The sequence below is a fragment of the Xylocopa sonorina genome, chromosome 1 (genome assembly GCF_050948175.1).
Source record: "Xylocopa sonorina isolate GNS202 chromosome 1, iyXylSono1_principal, whole genome shotgun sequence".
Lineage (NCBI taxonomy): Eukaryota > Metazoa > Arthropoda > Insecta > Hymenoptera > Apidae > Xylocopa > Xylocopa sonorina.
In genome coordinates, this window is record NC_135193.1 from 2720071 (window position 1) to 2737637 (window position 17567).

At 45.8% G+C, this 17567-nt stretch overlaps 3 protein-coding genes across 10 annotated transcripts in view; 2 read left to right on the forward strand and 1 right to left on the reverse strand.

Moving 5' to 3' along the window:
* LOC143425399 (lipid storage droplets surface-binding protein 1-like) overlaps positions 1–17567 on the forward strand; it is a 255818-nt gene that overhangs the window by 73006 nt on the left and 165245 nt on the right. The gene's annotated exons all lie outside the window — the stretch shown is intronic.
* Positions 1–17567, reverse strand: part of LOC143424938 (uncharacterized) — a 322538-nt gene that overhangs the window by 44348 nt on the left and 260623 nt on the right. The gene's annotated exons all lie outside the window — the stretch shown is intronic.
* The window catches only part of Carpa (Carbonic anhydrase-related protein A), a 416930-nt gene continuing 406796 nt past the window's right edge, over positions 7434–17567 (forward strand). For all 4 annotated transcript variants that reach the window (XM_076898208.1, XM_076898218.1, XM_076898226.1 and 1 more), the window contains exon 1: positions 7434–7453. The gene's annotated coding sequence lies outside the window, so the exon portion shown is untranslated. The remainder of the gene's footprint in view (positions 7454–17567) is intronic.

The following is a 17567-nucleotide window of genomic DNA, read 5'->3' on the forward strand; positions in this document are numbered from 1 at the left end:
CTTTCCTGGCGGTTTAATTGCATTCAATCCCAGTTCTATTTCTGATATTTCTTCTGCGTTGATTTCTCTTCTCGCACAGTTTAGAAACTCTGATATTTAAATCGCTCGTTTCAATGTACCGTAAAAATATTCGATTCCGCGATACTGTTCGATGGTAACAGTCTTTTGCGAGCACAATCGAAACGTCTCAATAATGTCGCAATAACGCAAACTGGTGGTGGCGAACAGCTCAATGGAAACTGGTGCTATCTACTGCCATTTCGAGCCCTCTAAGCAAAGTTTCAAAGTTCCTCTTGACACGATTTCTATACAACACGACGCAAATTGACCATGACAACGGAGAATTGTCTCTAACCAGATTTAACCCTTTGCGCTCAATGACTTTTTCAGGCATAAATGAATTTATATAAAAATTAACTTACGAAAGTGTTATATTTTAATATATTATCTGTGTGTTTATATTCTGAGAAACATAATTATCTGAGGCATTAAGTTCTGTAGTTGCGTTTGGTGTGATATGTCAGAAAACACTTACCAAGGCATTCTGAATTGTCAGAATCTTGTGAGACATCGGTATTACTTCCGGATTCACTGTCTATTACTCTAATTTTTCTATTTTTCACATCCGTTTACACTTGCTCTATCACCAATTTTATCGTGGACAGCTAAGTTTCTGATAAATGCAAAATCAATTTCGCTTTAAAACTTGAAAACGAGCGATGCGAAGCTCCACGACACGTGTGCTTGCTACGATCGTCGAAACTATACTAACGCTGGATATATTCAACATCAGGACTACAGTCGTAGAGGAATTTTATCTTAATCCCCATTTGACGTCACAATGTCACTTTCCAACCGAAAACATAAACAGCTTAAGGGACCCATTCACGAACCAATACCTCGCTTCTATCAACTGGAGATAACGAAATCCTGCATAAACAGAAAGTGTCGCTTCTCGCTCGCCGCACGAGCTGCCACGCGAGTCACCATCGTGGCGAGTGAGAGTCATCGTTCGAGCGCAAAAGGTTAACTATCGCGACTCGATAAAGCATTTACTCAGCCCATTTCCCTGCCAACAATTTCTGTTATATCTTCCGAAAGAATATTTGAGAAAATCGATCCAAAGCAAACTCTATCGGCTCGTAGCGATCGTTTAGACCGTCTGAACGGCCAGGAATCGAGGAAGAGACCGGGCGCGAGACAGAAGAGTGGACGAAAATTGAAAAGTCAAGAAGCTACCGCTCGACATCCACCGTTCTTTACCCACCTTCGTTCTCATCGTTTCGTTCAACCCCTTAGCTCCCCTCTTCCTTCCGTTCTCAAGCTCTCCTGTCTTTATATCTCCCGTTTCACGGTCGATCGTCATGCGCGGTTCTCGACAGACTCGATTCAAAAAGTTCCACCAAGCATTTATACGCGCTGCCACGATTACGTGCGAAGGGCCTATGGAATAGAGTGTTTCCGCTGAACTTCCGCCGATTCGATCCAGTTGAAATTTCTCAACCGCCGCGTTTCTACAGTTGCACGCGAGCTTTCAATCGCTGACGAATAATATGAAAGGTAGACAGAACGATTTCTGGTTTATGCAGTGTTATTTAATAGATAGAAATCCTAAATTCGTCCATTCACCGGCGCTGTCATTCACCCCTGGAATGTCCTGCGCACTCTAACACTCAGCCGCAACTCGCGAGGAAAGTCACCCCGTTCTTCTTCAACGTTTTTGGGAGAAGCGAGCCTCGCGCCGGTTTTCCTCTTCGCGAATATCACTTCAACGTAGCCGTCTTAAGGGGGGTGGCTCTAGATACGTCCATTCCGGATGAATCCCCAAATGTAAGAGCCAGGGAGAAAAAAGTCAGGGAACGCCACTCTGTAACTACAGAATCCCTCCTTATTTCCGCGCTGTTGCCGCTGCTTTCCCGTCAGACACGGACGAAATTTTCGTAATAAAGCGATTGGCCGACCCGAGGACATTTCATAAAATTCTGAATTAACGAGAACCGGGCGTAAAATAAATCGGTCGAGGGAAGATTGATCCGTTTTCTTTTTTTTTCGCTTTTGGCAAGATTTAAGGTTGGTCGCATTGTCTACGGACAAGCGCCGGTTTTCATTTGCTTAAGCCCGGAGCGCGAAGTAGTAGGCAGGCGTTTCACGACAATTGGGCGGCTGAAGCGTGGGACGCGGGGGTGGCACTCTCTCTCGGTGGTGGTGGTAGTATAGAGGACGGAATTATTTTCGGGTAGCCCTTCAACGGGCGTTGCACTCGCCATTAGTGCAGCCACAGGCACCCCACCAACGTATTCATTCTCACCCTCATTATTTACATATACTTCATTTGCTCGCTCCGGCTCTCTCCCCTCTCTCTTTCTCCCTCGTCAATTACGAAATGTAATTCGTGAAAATCGCGGCGAGCACCAAAAATCGGGATCTTCTGCCGGCAGACGTCATTCAAATTCATCGTTAATCGAGTACCAGCCGAACGGGGTAAACAACGAATTTCAACGAAGCGTGCATTTATTATTTCCCTCTCCGATTCTATTGCACGGCACTGGGGCGAGAAGTGTTTTAATGGGACGAGACAGGTGGAAAATCGAGCCGGTGATACGTGCTCGACTCTATGAATACTGCAGAAACCTGTTCCGACCTTCCGCGCCAGTTATTTCCCTTTTATGAATCGTAAAGCGCGAGCCACGTGTCAAAAATCTACCAAATATTCACCCCAGAGTTTTTCGCCCGTTCAGTCGCTACCAATCCTTTCCTCTCTTATCCTCTTCATAAACGTCTCGATCGTTACGAAACGCAATCTTGTCTTTCCAGGGGTGCGCATTCAAATGCACGTACAGATGAACAGTATAATGCTGGGTACGCGCGAAATCACGTCATTTTTCCGAGCGAGGACTCTTTGATTTAAAACGGAACGGCATCGTTGCGCTGGTTGGAATTTTTGACAGGAAAGTGACACAAGGTGAAAGCAAAGTCGGCAAGGTACACGGTAGGAGCCAAGGGGCAGAGGTCGACGAGTAATGCGCAGCAGACTAGTATTCGAGAGGCATACTGCACCACTACAAGTGGGAAGGTGGTAGGTATTTCATTCCTTTCCACCTCGACGAAAGTCTCGCCACGCCGCGCGCCGCGCCGCTAGGATTTCAGACTTAGGAGTGGCCACCTTAATCTCTACTTGCCCAGCCAACCTTCCATTCTTCGCCATCTGTCTTGCTTCTCTTCCTTCTGACCTCTTCGCTTTGATCTCCTGTCCTTCTGTCCGTCTCCTCTCTCCGCCGCCGTATCCGCGTTTTCGTACATTCACAAAGCTTCGAGGCCTCTTTCCCGTTTCTTTTTTCTTCCCTTTCTCCCCATCCAACTTTTCCTTACACCGTGTTTACGAAACCCGGTGTAGGTAAGGATGCTCGAAAAAAGAAAGAAAAAAAAAGGAGAGATCGTAAAAGCAATAGGGGAAAAGAATGTTTACTGATGCCGAGATGCGATAGAGCTGTACGCTCGGAGGATCGAGAAGGCTCTACCGCGTCGCATTTTAATCGAAACGTCCGCCATTATTCTGGAACCTTTAAAAAAAAATTCGAATAACGTTCGCACGATAAATTTTCATTCTCCGTTAAATCATGCGGGGCAAATTGTTATGTTTCTTTTAAAATGTAGATAGTAGAAATAATACGCGTAGCGAAGAGATGCGACGGTTTCAAATTGACGCGACTAAAAATGGCCGCGGCGAGAAGTCGGTTCCGTTTCGCGTGAACCTTTTATTCATTGCCAATCGCGTCGAAACGTAACAAGCCCTTTTAAATTTTAATCAGAAAGATGAATCCGCGAGTCCGAGGAGCTGCCACGCAGTTTCTCCTAGCGTCGGACAGACACGCGACGCGGGTGAAAAACGGAAGCTGTGAGCCGGTAGCGAGCGCGCGGGGTTGGACGAGCGTTTGAGTGTATGCAACGGCAGAAGAACGGTTAAGAAAAGGGAAAGACAGCCGAGAAAATGAAAAGTACCGAACGGGAGAGAAAGCGATACATAATACGCGCAGCCGTGGATTGTACCATTGTTAAATGTAGCAGCGCACCTTTAAAAAAGTGCTATTGTCAGTTTAGCGCTCGCTCCTCTATTCTAACCGGGCTAAAGTCTACGTACAGCCGGAAGGAAAGAAAAAAATCTCCTCTCTCTCTTTTTGCCTGACGCGCCTCCGCCCGTGCCTCTCTTTCGTCCGTTGTCTCTTTCGTCAGTTCCTACCAGCCATTCTTTCCCTTCCAGTTTCTCGCACGATGTTTCCAGCATTATAACTTCGTCGCGCGAGAGAGTGTGTCCCGGTCGCGCGACACGATACATCCACTGGCGAACGGTCCGCGCGTAATACCAACTAAAAGGGCGACGCGCGTCGTTCTGGACGCGAGGAACGCCGTCAGATTTTTGCCCTGACTTCCCCCCTTCCCCTCTGTCCCTTTCACCCCCTTCGTCCGGTACTCTCCGTCCATTTCGGCTGCCACTGTCTGATCAAGACATCACAGGGTCCCCCCCGTTGAACAAAGAAGCTTTTTAATTTTTGGAAGTGGCGACAGCGCGGGACCAAGATGGCCGCGAGTTCAGAAACTTTTGGGAAACCCGACCGCGTCTTCGCTCCGCGACTTGATGAAAGTGTTTGTGGTATTGCCATCACGGTGTGCCTGTAATTTATGTGGATACAAGGTGAACGTCTTCTTGTTCTCGTCGCACTGTTAATGTACAGCGCTTGCGTGATCTCAAAGGTTAGAACCGTAACGGATGGCTCGATTGGAAAGAGTGCGACTTCTATGAGACGAATAAGTTTATTTGGGAAAGATGGAAAATGAGTCGAGCCTTGGAGTGTACGACTATGATCGATTGTGCTAAGGTTATCGTGCTAAGCGGCAAAAATTATTGCAGGCGAGAACGAGGGATATTAAGAAGCTCTTTCTCGCAGAAATCATTGTAGCGACGAGGAACTCTCTCATTCCTGTATTAATAAGAATTCGTTCTCCCTTTGAGCACAAAGTTTTAATCTGTGAAACCCGTGAGAGAGGCGGATAAGATCGAGCGACAATGTAATTTCATGGAATAAAAATTGAACCAGGCACCAGCCTCGTTCGCAGTTAAACGCCCTACTTCCCTTCTTACCGTGCTTCTCGCTCTCGAGCGGAATATGAAATTAGTTGCATCGCCTATCTAGTAGTCGGGAATTGATTGCGTTAATTGTACGGATATTATCGCAGCAGCACTTTCGCGCTGCTGTTTAAACCTATCCAGGAATTGATATTAATTCCAGCGGAACGCGCCATTTTAGCAGCCACCTTTCCCTTGAACCCTTCGATGCTTCTGATGTTCGAATGACAAATGTAGCTTTACGTCTGACGTCCTTAGCGTCCCATTTTCCGAAAGAGGGTGGAATAATACCTGGATAAAGGTGGGACCTTCGAACTTTTCGGCAATGTCAGGGAATTTTCTCCAGGTCGGTCTTTCGACTGAGGATAAACCGTTACGCGCGTGGCGTCGGCCGACCCTTCGTTGGGTTTACGACACGCCTAAGGCCATATTGAGAACGCACGAAACTCGAAGAAATTTTAAAGTTCATCGTGAACGAGGGACTCGTTATTACGGTCGATGATACGCGAACTTCTTGAATCTGGAAAGTAACAGAGGCCTGTCGCGTTGAACGACGAAATGGAACAGAACGCAAAACATCAAATTCGAAGGGGAGGAGTAAATTATCCGAGTACTTAACATGTGTTTTATACACCGTCGTGCGTAATCTAGAGGCTGGAGCAGCGTAAAACCCCTGTCAAGCTGTAAGAGGATACACGCATACCACTTGGCGCAGTTTAAAAGACCCTTTGAACCATTTGTACGGCTCCCGGTTAGTAAATCGCGTAATCTACTGCTAATTCTCTTTCCGAATGAAGCTGCGAAATGACACGTTACGCGAATGGCTGGCGAAATTATACGAATTACAAACGAACGGGTAAAATAACAGAAGAACGCTGTACGATGCTGTGATATTTAGAAGCTAAAGAAAAAAAAAAGAAAAAAAAATAGGATCGAGCTCTGACGCAAACAACATTTTTCACGCAACATCAACGGCAGTGTACAAAACAAAATTGACTGTTTCGTACAAGTGTCCGCACGTTCAGTCACGTATTGTGCGAAATGAAAGCAATCCACAACGTACGAGCGGCGCCGTCAAAGAATATGGGAACGCACAATAGAGGACAACGTGTTCGCTGACTGTGTTACCGTCCTTTTCTCGTTGGTCTATGCCGACAATTTCATCGAATGAGTAATGGAGCATAGCGCATCGACGCTATGTCGTTAGCTGAATGTGTCAGTAAAGATCTAGGTAACTCTTTCATCCAGTTTTCGATCCGGAATTGTGTTTCTGCCTCCCCTATCATAGCTCGAAGCATAGAGTACGCGCACCCGGTACGTCCCTTCGTCACTTTTAGCGATCGCAGCAAAATTTATCTCCAGAAGCGGTACAGCGATCAAAAAAGCAAGAATCTCTAGCGCGCTAGCATCGTGTAACACAGAAATTATCATTTCGTCCAGTCAATGAAATCGTTTAAAGGCCAGCCACCGCTCCGAGGGCAGAAATTTGACACGACGCGTTGTTTGAACGAACAAACGACCTCGAATATAATTGCTTTCCTATTATAAGTACTTTGATGTCGGGCCGTGGAGAAGGAGTCCAATAACTATTAATGGAACAGTGTTTCATTGGTTCCATCCGAGCTATAGAATCGCATAACGATGCCCTCTCGCGAGTAAAACCGGCCGGCTCGTAAAGGCGGTAGGAGTCATTAAAAGGTACTCGTCGGATTTGAACGGAGCTCAGACTCGGGTCGTTCGTATCGAGCTAATAAGATGGAATGACGAGTACCGGCCAGATAATTAGCTACAAACGCGAGTAACACAAACATTAATTAACCCACACAACGTCGAGCGTGTACGCGCCATTACTGTCTGCACGGCGAACCCTTAAGTGCGACTTTAATCTCGGGGGCTGGATTGCACGTTTCGAACCCCGACGATAGAGCCGTTTCGTTTCTGGCGAAAGGCTGTGTCTGTACAGCGAGCTTATGGATACCGATTGAATACCATCGCGTTCACAATTTACCTGTCGATGTTATTAAAAAGTCGTCCGCGCATAAGTTATCGTGGCGAAAATATTTAGATACGCCATTAAATATGGATTTTACGGAGATCGTTAACGGGAAGATAGAAAAGGGAGTGGGAAATATTTCAGTTACGTTACGGGTCGAATAGGCACGCGAGTGCAAAAAAACAGCAAGTTATAAGTTGGAAGGAAAAACTGATCAGATCCGGTGGTAATTGAAACGTTCGATGCTTTCGAGGGGCGAGTGAGCACTCGTCGTGGCTTGGTAGAGACGAGAGTAGAGAGAAAGTGAGAGAGAGAAAGAGAGAGAGAGAGAGAGGGGGGTGACGCGGAACGGTAGAGTGAGTTAGACGCGACACGGAATTGGATTGGTTTTTTACTAATTAAAATTTCAAACTTGACACCTGAATGTGCCGTCTTTAATGAGACGCCGTCTGGCCGTGGGTTTCTCTCTCATTATTCTCGTGGGGACGGGTTACACACTGCCGCCTGAGAAAAAAGGGGACCGAGGAAAAGCGGCGCGCGAGGGACAAGGTACGTAAAGGGACGAAGATGGAAACGGTTTAGTCGCACAAAGTAATTTTACGCGCGTGCCTTCCGTTCAAATTTACTTCCCGCCGAGTTTGATACGGATCAAATGAAACGCAACTTTCGCTGATTCTTGTTAACCCGTCTGGAAATGATCGTTCGCGTAACGATAAATTAACACGCTCCGTGTCTACGCGCTCGTCTGGTACATTTTCTTAAACAACTAAATTAAGCGATTATTTTTTTTTTTTTTTTGTTTTACAACTGATGAAAATAAAATGTCAAATTTTCCACGTGTAACATTCACACGACGAGGAGAAACTACGGATCTGCGGAGAGTAACCAGCGCGCGGCACGATTGTTACGAATCAATGTCGACGACACGTAGGCATTCCGTAGCACGATCCTCGTGTAAAGGGAATAAGATGAAGGTGTGTTGGGCCGGTCGAAGGAGAGGAGCAGAATGGAACAATGCTGGGGATCGAAGCGAGAGGCAAAACGGGTAGGTAGAGGTAAGCGTGTACACGCGAAGATGTTGGGTTCTGGCTGAGACGCGATACATATCAGTCGACAGTGCAGCGTTATTCAATTTACAGCTCGGTCCTGTTGATTGTGCACGTAATGCCATTACCACGACCGCCACCTTCGGCCTGGAATCCGTTTTCCTATTGGCGTTGCGTCGCGTACTTACACCGACGACATCGGGAACATTTTAACGCGAAACGGCGAACGAACGATCCTCCACCCCCACGGGGGAAAGCCACGCGCTCGTACGCGAACGATTTTACGAGCGACGAGGACCAGTTGTCAAATCGCGGGGGTGGAAGCCAGCGAATAGATAAATTAGCTAGTTTCGAGATTAATTTTTCTTCTGGGAACGTAACAAACTTTGGTTTTACGCAGCTAACAAATTTTAGGACGGTCTTTGTTCATTTGCTCTTCGAGATAATTAAGGTCGGTCCAGGTTTTATGACCGTAAATCGAGTCCTGCGTAACTTACGCTGTAATCCCTTTCATCCCCCTCGCGGCGCACACTCGCCGCGCCACGTATCCTTTTTACCCGTGGCATTAATTCTAACCACTCGGGAAACAAAAAGTAACGCGTTGCATAATAAAATGATGATAACATCGCGAGAGTACACAATTCTCTGGTATTAACATATCCGTAAGAATATTACTTCGCTGAGAATCTGAACGAGCTACGAAAATGTATAATTACCTTTAAAAAAAAGAATACGAGATCTCATTTCATTAGACGATGGTGATAATTATCGTGTAAACGTTTAAACAAAGTGCGAAGGTTACAGGTATGGTAGCGATGGTTCGTAGCGATATGTCCATAAATTAATTCATTTGCATCCAGTGGTAGACGGTGATGGTACAAATGCAATTCAAGGCTTGCTTGTCGAACCGACTGAATTAGCGAATAGGGATACACGCGCGTGGGGGTGAATGGCTGAACGAGGAAACAGAATGTACATATGTATGCACTTACCTATGAATGAACCAGTCACATGATACGCGTAGTAAGCACGTTACTACAAGGACGTGTGGATACTCTTGAATGAGAAGTGGTTGCACTAATGATAAGCAGGGACTACAAACGTTGATCGTATCACTGAATGAAACAGCGTGTACACGCCGCGTGTAAAGAATGAACTTTAATTGTTGTAATTGTGCGCGCGTGTGTCTATCGATCGCGTAAACTTGCTCGTTTTGTTTACTGAGAAACTACTAGTCAATTGCCGCCATTGTGAAAATCCCATCGAACATCGTAGTTTCTCAGAAGGATATTACGCGAGGGTCTAAGTAAGGGTTGATTGCGTTGTTTAGTACGACTCGGAAGTTGGTTGTAAGAACAATAGACGATCAGGAAGCTCCACTGGGTCGAAGAGAACGACAACATGGTGGGGTGGAATCGCAAATTTTTTTTTCTCGCGAGCTTAACAGAATTATGGAGGAACGTGTCCTACATTTGCAATCGTAGGCGGCGTTTGCAATTTCACACGTATGAAAATCTGAAACGACGCGGAGCGTAACGCGTCGCATAAGCGGCGATAATGCCCGGCATGATTCCGGGCATTAAAACAAAGCCGAATCGGGCGGCGAACGAGTGAAAAACGGGAGGAAGAAAGGCTAAAACGAGCGGTTGAACAGGCACTTCTCTCTATTTTTCGAGAAGAAGCGAGTGTGCCTGAAGGTTCATTTGTTACACGGCGGGACGTTTAAAACTGTTAATTTTTACGACCGCGATTTTTGCCTCGCTCCCGGTGTTCGCCCGTTCGTTCCTCCCATTGCGTCCCCGGTCGCCGTTTTAATGCGAATTTATTCCTCCGAGTTAATTACGCGACACTAATTTTTGCTCAACTTCGTTCGCTCGTGGAACCGCGCCCGGTCATCCAACTTTCGTCCCCAACTTTCCCACGGGCTCGCCTTAAACTTCTTTACCGCGCCTTTTACCACTGCACCCCTCCCCTTACCCGACGCGAAAAGAAGGAAGCTCGCTCCACGGCCCTTCTTACGAAATTTCAAGATTCGCCAAAGATTTACTGGATTGGCCAATTAGCGGACCGGCTAGCAATTTTTTCGCTGTCGTTCGGCCCTCTAGCCCTGCCCCCGCCGCGGTCTCGTTCCGCGAACTTTCTCACCCGAGGATTAACCCGTACGTAAGAGTTATGAAATTATTGCTCCCTGGAACTTTCTCGGCGGGAAAAAATCTCGAGCGTTTCGACGGGAATCCCCGCTCGATCGGCGAGCTCGCCGCAGTGCTAATCGCTTTCGACAAACCGGGAACGTAGTTTCGATTTTTCTCAAAATTTTCGCGACAACACGAATCTCGTCTAGATCATTTTTTGACTCTTTCACTGGATTATTGGAGCAACTGAAATTCTTACAATTGCTAATCTCGTATTCAAATTACCTTATTCTACACCAGAAAATTTTTACTCTCTAGTAGCTTGAAATTCGCATTCGACGTAGAACTCAGTCGCGAGTACACTTCGAAACAGGTAAGTAGTCTGCATGCCTTATTCTTTATCACGACGAGATTAAATTCGCGTGTTAGACCGCGTCGCTGCTGCGCGGACCATAATTTCAACCTCGTCGCCGTCTCGTTCCTTTTCACTTCGTTCCTAGTTCTCCTACTTCCTGGTGGCGATTGCGATAGGCACAATTTAAACCAGAAGAGGGGAAGAACGTTTCGAGATAATTATAAATAACTAAAGAGAATGAAACAGTTTTGGACACGTGTAACCGTTTCATCAAAGTTCCATTTTACGCCTGGGTCGCATCGGTGCAAAAGTTCTCAGCGAAACAATGGCTTCGGAATGAATAATTACAAATTAGCTCGGCTGACGTGTTGCACTTGGGTAATGTTTCGACGCGTCTTTCCTACGGTCATTTGTCTCCATTCCCAGCGACAGAATCAATGGAACGAGCCGGCTGAAGTTACGGTCCCGTAACAACGCGTGCATACGGTGACGCGTATCTTACGTGCGATTGAAAATAATTGTGCATCAGAATCTAGGTAAACGTAATGAACAGAGAAATATCCGAGTCGCGTGTGTACGGTCAGGATAATCACGTGTCCACGGGAATTCGATGAAAAATCGCTAAGTTACAGGAGGCAAGGGAAGTATCCCGTTCCCTTGCTTCTGCCATTTTCCTCGAAGCATTACGCGGTATCTTTTTCATAAAGAAATTCCCATCGTTCGTTGCGCGTGTAACAGCATCGGTAGGCAGAGTCTGGTCATTGTGTACGCGGTTATCGATTCGTAGCGGAGGCTTCCCTTCTTCGCCGGCGGATATCGTGCATTTTCAAGGTCTGAAATACTTTCCCCGGGGAGGGCGAAGGGGGCGCGTACGGCCGTTCCTCCGCACGAACGCGAAACGGCTGGATGTGCATTTTTTAGAAAGCCTCAAACTGTTTCGGACTGCATCGACCGGCCATTTTCATGTCTGAGATGCGCGGCAAGAAAAACGAAAGAAGACACCGCGGGAGGAGCGAAAAAGATGAGAATATACGAAGACCGAGGGAAGGGCGGCCCGTCCCTTTCGGGTGCCCTTTGGAAGGGGTTGAGAGACAGGAGCGAACAGAGTTGAAGAGGGTCGAACCGGGTTGTAGACGGGAGCGATGATACGTGCGTGGAATAGCCTGGGTGTTTGAACTCCTCGGAGATTTGGTTTACCAAGCAGAAGCCTTCCCCTTTTCCACCTTCCTCTACTCCTTCTTCTTCTTCTTCTTCTACTACTTCTTCTATTTTCTTTTTCGCTTTGCTGGTCCCTTTTAAACATTTTAGATTTCTTATAATATACATAGAACACAGGTTGGTGGTTGTTTTTGGCCAACGCGTTAATTATGTCTCGAACGCAAGTCTAAGCGCAACGTCGGCCTAGGATTATTGTTAGCGACGCATCGAATAATATTAAACGGATGTTACAAAGATATTCTTGCTGGAAAGAGAGACTCGCAGCGAGCTCTCGGTAAATTTGATCGTAAAAATTTATGAAGCATACGGTTTATTCATTGATCATAAAAATGTATGAGTGGATGTAATTGAAAAAATGGTATTCTTTGGAGTCTTAACAGAGCACTGGGAACCGGAGCGAAGGAAATGTTCGTGGAGGAAAATTTTGGGATGGTTGTTGAAAAAGAGAGGAAAACGCTGGAACCATTTGCAGTCGGTTATGATATTTAACTTTCATCGGAGACAGAGCGCTCCGCGTGCACCAGCGTGCTCGCTAACGGATTCGAAAGCAACATAAAAATGTGGAAAATATGGGGGGACCGTATGCTAGAAACACATCGGGAATACGCGCACACCGACGCGGAAAATTGAATATATCAAAGTGGATGAACCGACAATCCGCTTATACCATTATAACTTTTCACCGTGCAGATTCGACTAACGAAAATACTTTTCCAAACAGTCAATCGGTTTCACACCGACACTTATTTACAGGTTGCGTTACTCGTGTTTTTTTACAGCCGCTTTTTTCACCTCCCCGAGTCTCCGAACTTTCGCAAATTTTTCTAGATTCTAGGTGTTTGTAAAACACACAAATCCTTGTAATATTGCCGTGGCTGCGATATGAAGCCATAAATATTGAAATCGTACGTGCAGTTTTCAAACACGACCAACGTTCGGCTAACATTCGTCACTTTGCGCGAAAATATTTGTATTCAAATAACGAAACACGCGATTCTGTCCTCCTCCGTGTTGTCGCTCTAAAATATAGCATCGATATTACGAGTAGTTTCTTGGAATTGGAAAAAAAAATATTTCTTTTAATGACAGTCCCTCGACGGAGGAACGCGGGTCGTTAATTGCTGCCTCTCGCGATTCCCGAAAACTCCTGTAATAGAAAAGTAAACCGTCGAACCGTCGAAGCGAATCGGTTCGTGACAGGAAATCGCTTCACGGAAGCGAGGAGGAAATCAGGAAATCGTTGCGCCAAGTGTCTCCAGGGAGTCGAGTTTGACAACCGAGTAAACACTGTCTCGAGATATGCACTTGAACCGTGGACTCAGAGCCGTTGCCGTGTCGTTTCGACAATTATGACTGCCTCGAGTGTACGTGGAGGATCGACGATCGCTGCGGCGGATAACTGTCGCGCTTTTTTGCTCCCCTCCGCGTGTAGCCAGCATCCGGTCGGATGTTTCCAAGCTGAGCTTTTCAAATTCGGGACACCTCTAATCCGGTACTTTCGGGGGATTCTTGACTAGCAATATTTCTCTGCAATTTGACCGAGGATCAGAGAATCCGGAAGTCGTTTATTGCGCTCCTAGCATTTTAACTTCTCTGCTCGATAGCGAGCGATGCATCATAAACCTGAAGGCGCGTCGCGGCAATTGACAGACCTGTTAACCGCTCAAACCCCTCGGGTCTATTTCCACCTGCGGCTTTTTTTCACAGTGACACGTCGTATCGCGAGCCACGCGCACGCTCGCAGGGTGCGTTCGACGAATGGCTGCAGACCAGAAAACGTCATTTCGCAAAAGCGAACAGCCACCACGCGTAATCACAATTGCCACCCCCTTCTATTTCTATACGTGTAACGTACAAGGGTTGGAAATTTGGGAGCCAAGATTTAGAATTAAAAATCTCGAGTGAACAGAGTGAAAACTTAGGAGAAGAGTTAGAATAATACTCGCCTCGGTTGGTGAAAGTTCGTCTACAGACAATCAGAGCTCGTGGTAAAGTTTCCGCAGTGGCATGAACAACGCGCGTGTCTACGAAGTCACGAACTTTCATCGTATAAAGAAGTCGAAGAGGTAAAGGAGATTCGACCCAACCCCAGACCATCTTCTATATACGTGGACTCCATTTACGAACCGACTATCTATACTCTCTTCGATGTTTTTAACAGACAACAGTCGTTGCAAACAATTCCGCCGGAAGTGGATCGTATAAATTAGTACGATAAAAATATCATCTAAAGCGGCGTTTTCCACAAATGATAATTAATTGTTTGTCCCTCCGCATTAAGCAAATTGATCCTAATTACTTGCTAACCTGCGAGTAGACCAAGTGCTTCGGAAGTAGAATGATTAACCAGAGATTATTCGAAGCCTGGTTGCCCCTTGTGAAACTGACTTTGGAAGTCTAATTGCTTCCGATACCGACTAATTCTGCCTAACAACTTGAAATTCTCTCGCTCAGACCGGATGCTCCGAAGGTCCTCCTCAATAATGCTTCTCGTATATACGATCTACCGTGTAGAAAAATATCGCGAGGAATAACAAAATGGAATTTCTCTTCGAAATCTCGCGGACAGTCTCGAGGGGTTGCTGACCATCGACTCGAAGCGTCCTGTTTTGTCTCTTTCAAATTTATTTGATTTCGGTTAGCTAAGTGCCAGGCGGGACGAGATATTCTTTCGACGAAAAAATAACGGACATCCCGCCGCGGCCGTATCACGGATGCTGTCAGTGGCAAACGCTACACCAGGATGAATGGCGGTAAAAATATATAGGTAGACGGAGCTGTAGGTGGGTAACCTTTTTACATTTCAAATTCGTTCTGGGAATGTAGCCGTTTTGCTGTAAAACGCATTTGTCGATTGCAAGTGCAGTATTCCGCCGGTTTTGCAATCTCCATTGTCCCCTGATAGGTATGTCATACAGGCCGTCGAACCCCGTAGGGTCACCCACCGCGCTAGCTATCCCCTTTTCGGCTCGCCTATCGACGAATGGGGGATCCTTCGCAAAAGTTTACGCACCGTCGGAATAGATGGTTGAATTTCCCAAGTGAATCGTGCGAAAGTACGTGTACGTTGCCGGACTGTGTACCCCGTGGGACTCGATGGAAGTGTCGGAGTCAGTGATTCGGCCGGAATCAAATCTGGTTCGTACCGAAGAATAAGAAAAATATTCCATCCTCGCTTGGTAATCGATTTTAAACGGATACGTCGACGGTGGAGGATCTCGGTTAACAAGGATCATCGGGGGTTCATCTTGGACATCGCTTAAACAACAAGAATTCGTCGAATCGACGATATTTTACGAGATCGTAAATAATATTTACGATAACAGGAAAAGGAAGCGGAGAAGATAGATATTCATGTTTCCCGGACGAAATGGATCATCTTCTTCCTGCTTTTCTATCTTACCAACCGGTAAACGTCAACGAAGGGATGGTAACCGTGTCATCGATACTTTCCATCTGAAATCTATCTACAGAAGTGGAAACGCTCGTTTCATCTCGGCGATGAAAAGTTTTTCTCTTTTTTTTTTTAGGAAAGAAACAAACAAAGACAGAGAAATTCGATATTCAGTCGAAGGTACCGTGAAACACTTTCAGAAGGAATTACGATCAAAGAAAAATTTCTTTGCGTAAAACACCGGCGAAGAAAATAAAGAACGCCTTTAAACTATCCTTTCAGTTCGTTTCGCATGATCAATATCTTCCAACGCGTTTCAAGCTTGAAAATCGAACGATTTCTGTATAAATAGAATTACGAAATATCGGAGTTCGCTAAATAACCGCGTCTCTTTCGTAGGAGTACGAACAAATCGATCTTGAGACATCTTCGGTTGCAAGCACAACGGTTGTAAAATTTCAATTCTAGCAAAAATGTATTTTCTTTGCTCGAGAATTCTTGGATAATGCACGCGTACGTCTCTAAATCGTAATTGGACAAGCAGATCGGACACTCTGTACCGAGAAAAGTTTAATGAATAATCTAACGAGTCCATCGTAAGCGCGTGGATGGGTAGACGGTATCCATCCTAGCCGCAACCGAGTCCTCTAGATAATCTGTTTTGCATATTTCGGGCTGCGTACACCGGGTCGATGTAAATGCGTGTGGTGTTCTGCCAAACGTTACACGGGCCTGGCCGAATATTCAGCGGGGGTCTACTAATTGAGTCGGAATATTCGTCCATTTGAATGCAGCTGCAACTGAACGACGATCAACTCGACGACGACGACGACGACACGGAAAGTGTGAATATAATCTTGAAGAGTCCACGTGGACGCTGGATGATCCCCCTCGTAAAAATTCCTTCTCGGATTTAAACCCGCCAATTTATTATATTTATTATCAGCATCAGAGAGGAGCAAAATTGTCGAGAGCGAACAATTTCGCTTCGTCAGGATAACAGCGTTGATCGAGGATACCTGTGTACCGGGACCAGGTGCAAGAATGGTACCCGTGTGATTCCAACTGCGATACTCTGATACGAGGCGGTATTACTTTTGAAGTTCGCACGATCGACGGTGGTATCTGATCGAATTCCCGAATGTTATTGATAACGTATGTTCGGAACTTTATAATTGAGTTGGAGAAGACGCACCTATACATGCAAGTATGGTCTATAACTAATCGAACGCGCACCCCTTCGATCTTCGTATCAGCTTTTCAACTCTGATTATTCGACTTTTATGTATTAGTATGAAAGGAAGAGAGGGAGAAAAATATTTCTTTAAACGCCTCGAGACGATTGTTTCAGTTAACGCGTGTCCGCGGATGCAATTGTTTACGCGGGAAGACGAACGACGTCGTTCTCTATGCAACAATATACGTGTACAAACGTGGAATTACGGTAGGTGTATCGCAGATCCGACAATTTATCGAGGACAATGCATTGTGCGCGCAAATTCCGTAGGACGCTTCATTATAATAATTAACTGGAGCAAAGGGAGAGTCCTGACCGTCGTTTTGTACTCCCAGCTCGTGACTGCTGCTTTATGCCCGGTAACTCTTCCGTCCGGATTTGCATAACCACCTCAGAAATTACAGAGCCGGCCATTAAAACGAAAACGGCAACGATACTTCGCATTAACTCGATCTCTGCTTAACCCGATCAACCGTTAACCCGTTATACCCTGCCCTGGTGCAACAGATACGTTGATTCGGTTTTAAATTAGTTGAACATCAAATTACTCTATTACGTGATGGCGGCTTTTATCTCGAATCCACCATGTCGCCACTAATATTTAATTTATTACACGTACGGTCGGTAAAAAGAGAATGAACGAAGTTTCGCTACGTTTTCAGATTACGACGCGTGACTCCGTCCCTGCAGAAACGTAACTTTGAATATCAATAGAACGGTTTAAAAGAAATCACTTGCTTATTCAAAAGGACATTCTAACCCGATCTCACTTAGCCAATCTCGTCCTTAATCTTACCAGTTACTACGCGATTAATCTGTATGCACGCGCGATAATAATTACATCACGCGAAAATACGAGCAAGAAACTGAAAGCACTCTACGAATTAATATTCCATACGTATGTGTAACGAACCGTTCCATTTGCGATGCTAATTCTTAATGGCACCGTGCTCCGATACACTGACTTTTATCCGCCCCCGTATATCGCTCTTCCTTCGCCGTTCTGACTGTAATAACATTTATTTACCTATCTTTACATACGTCCCCCTTTTCCTTTTACCGTTCGTACG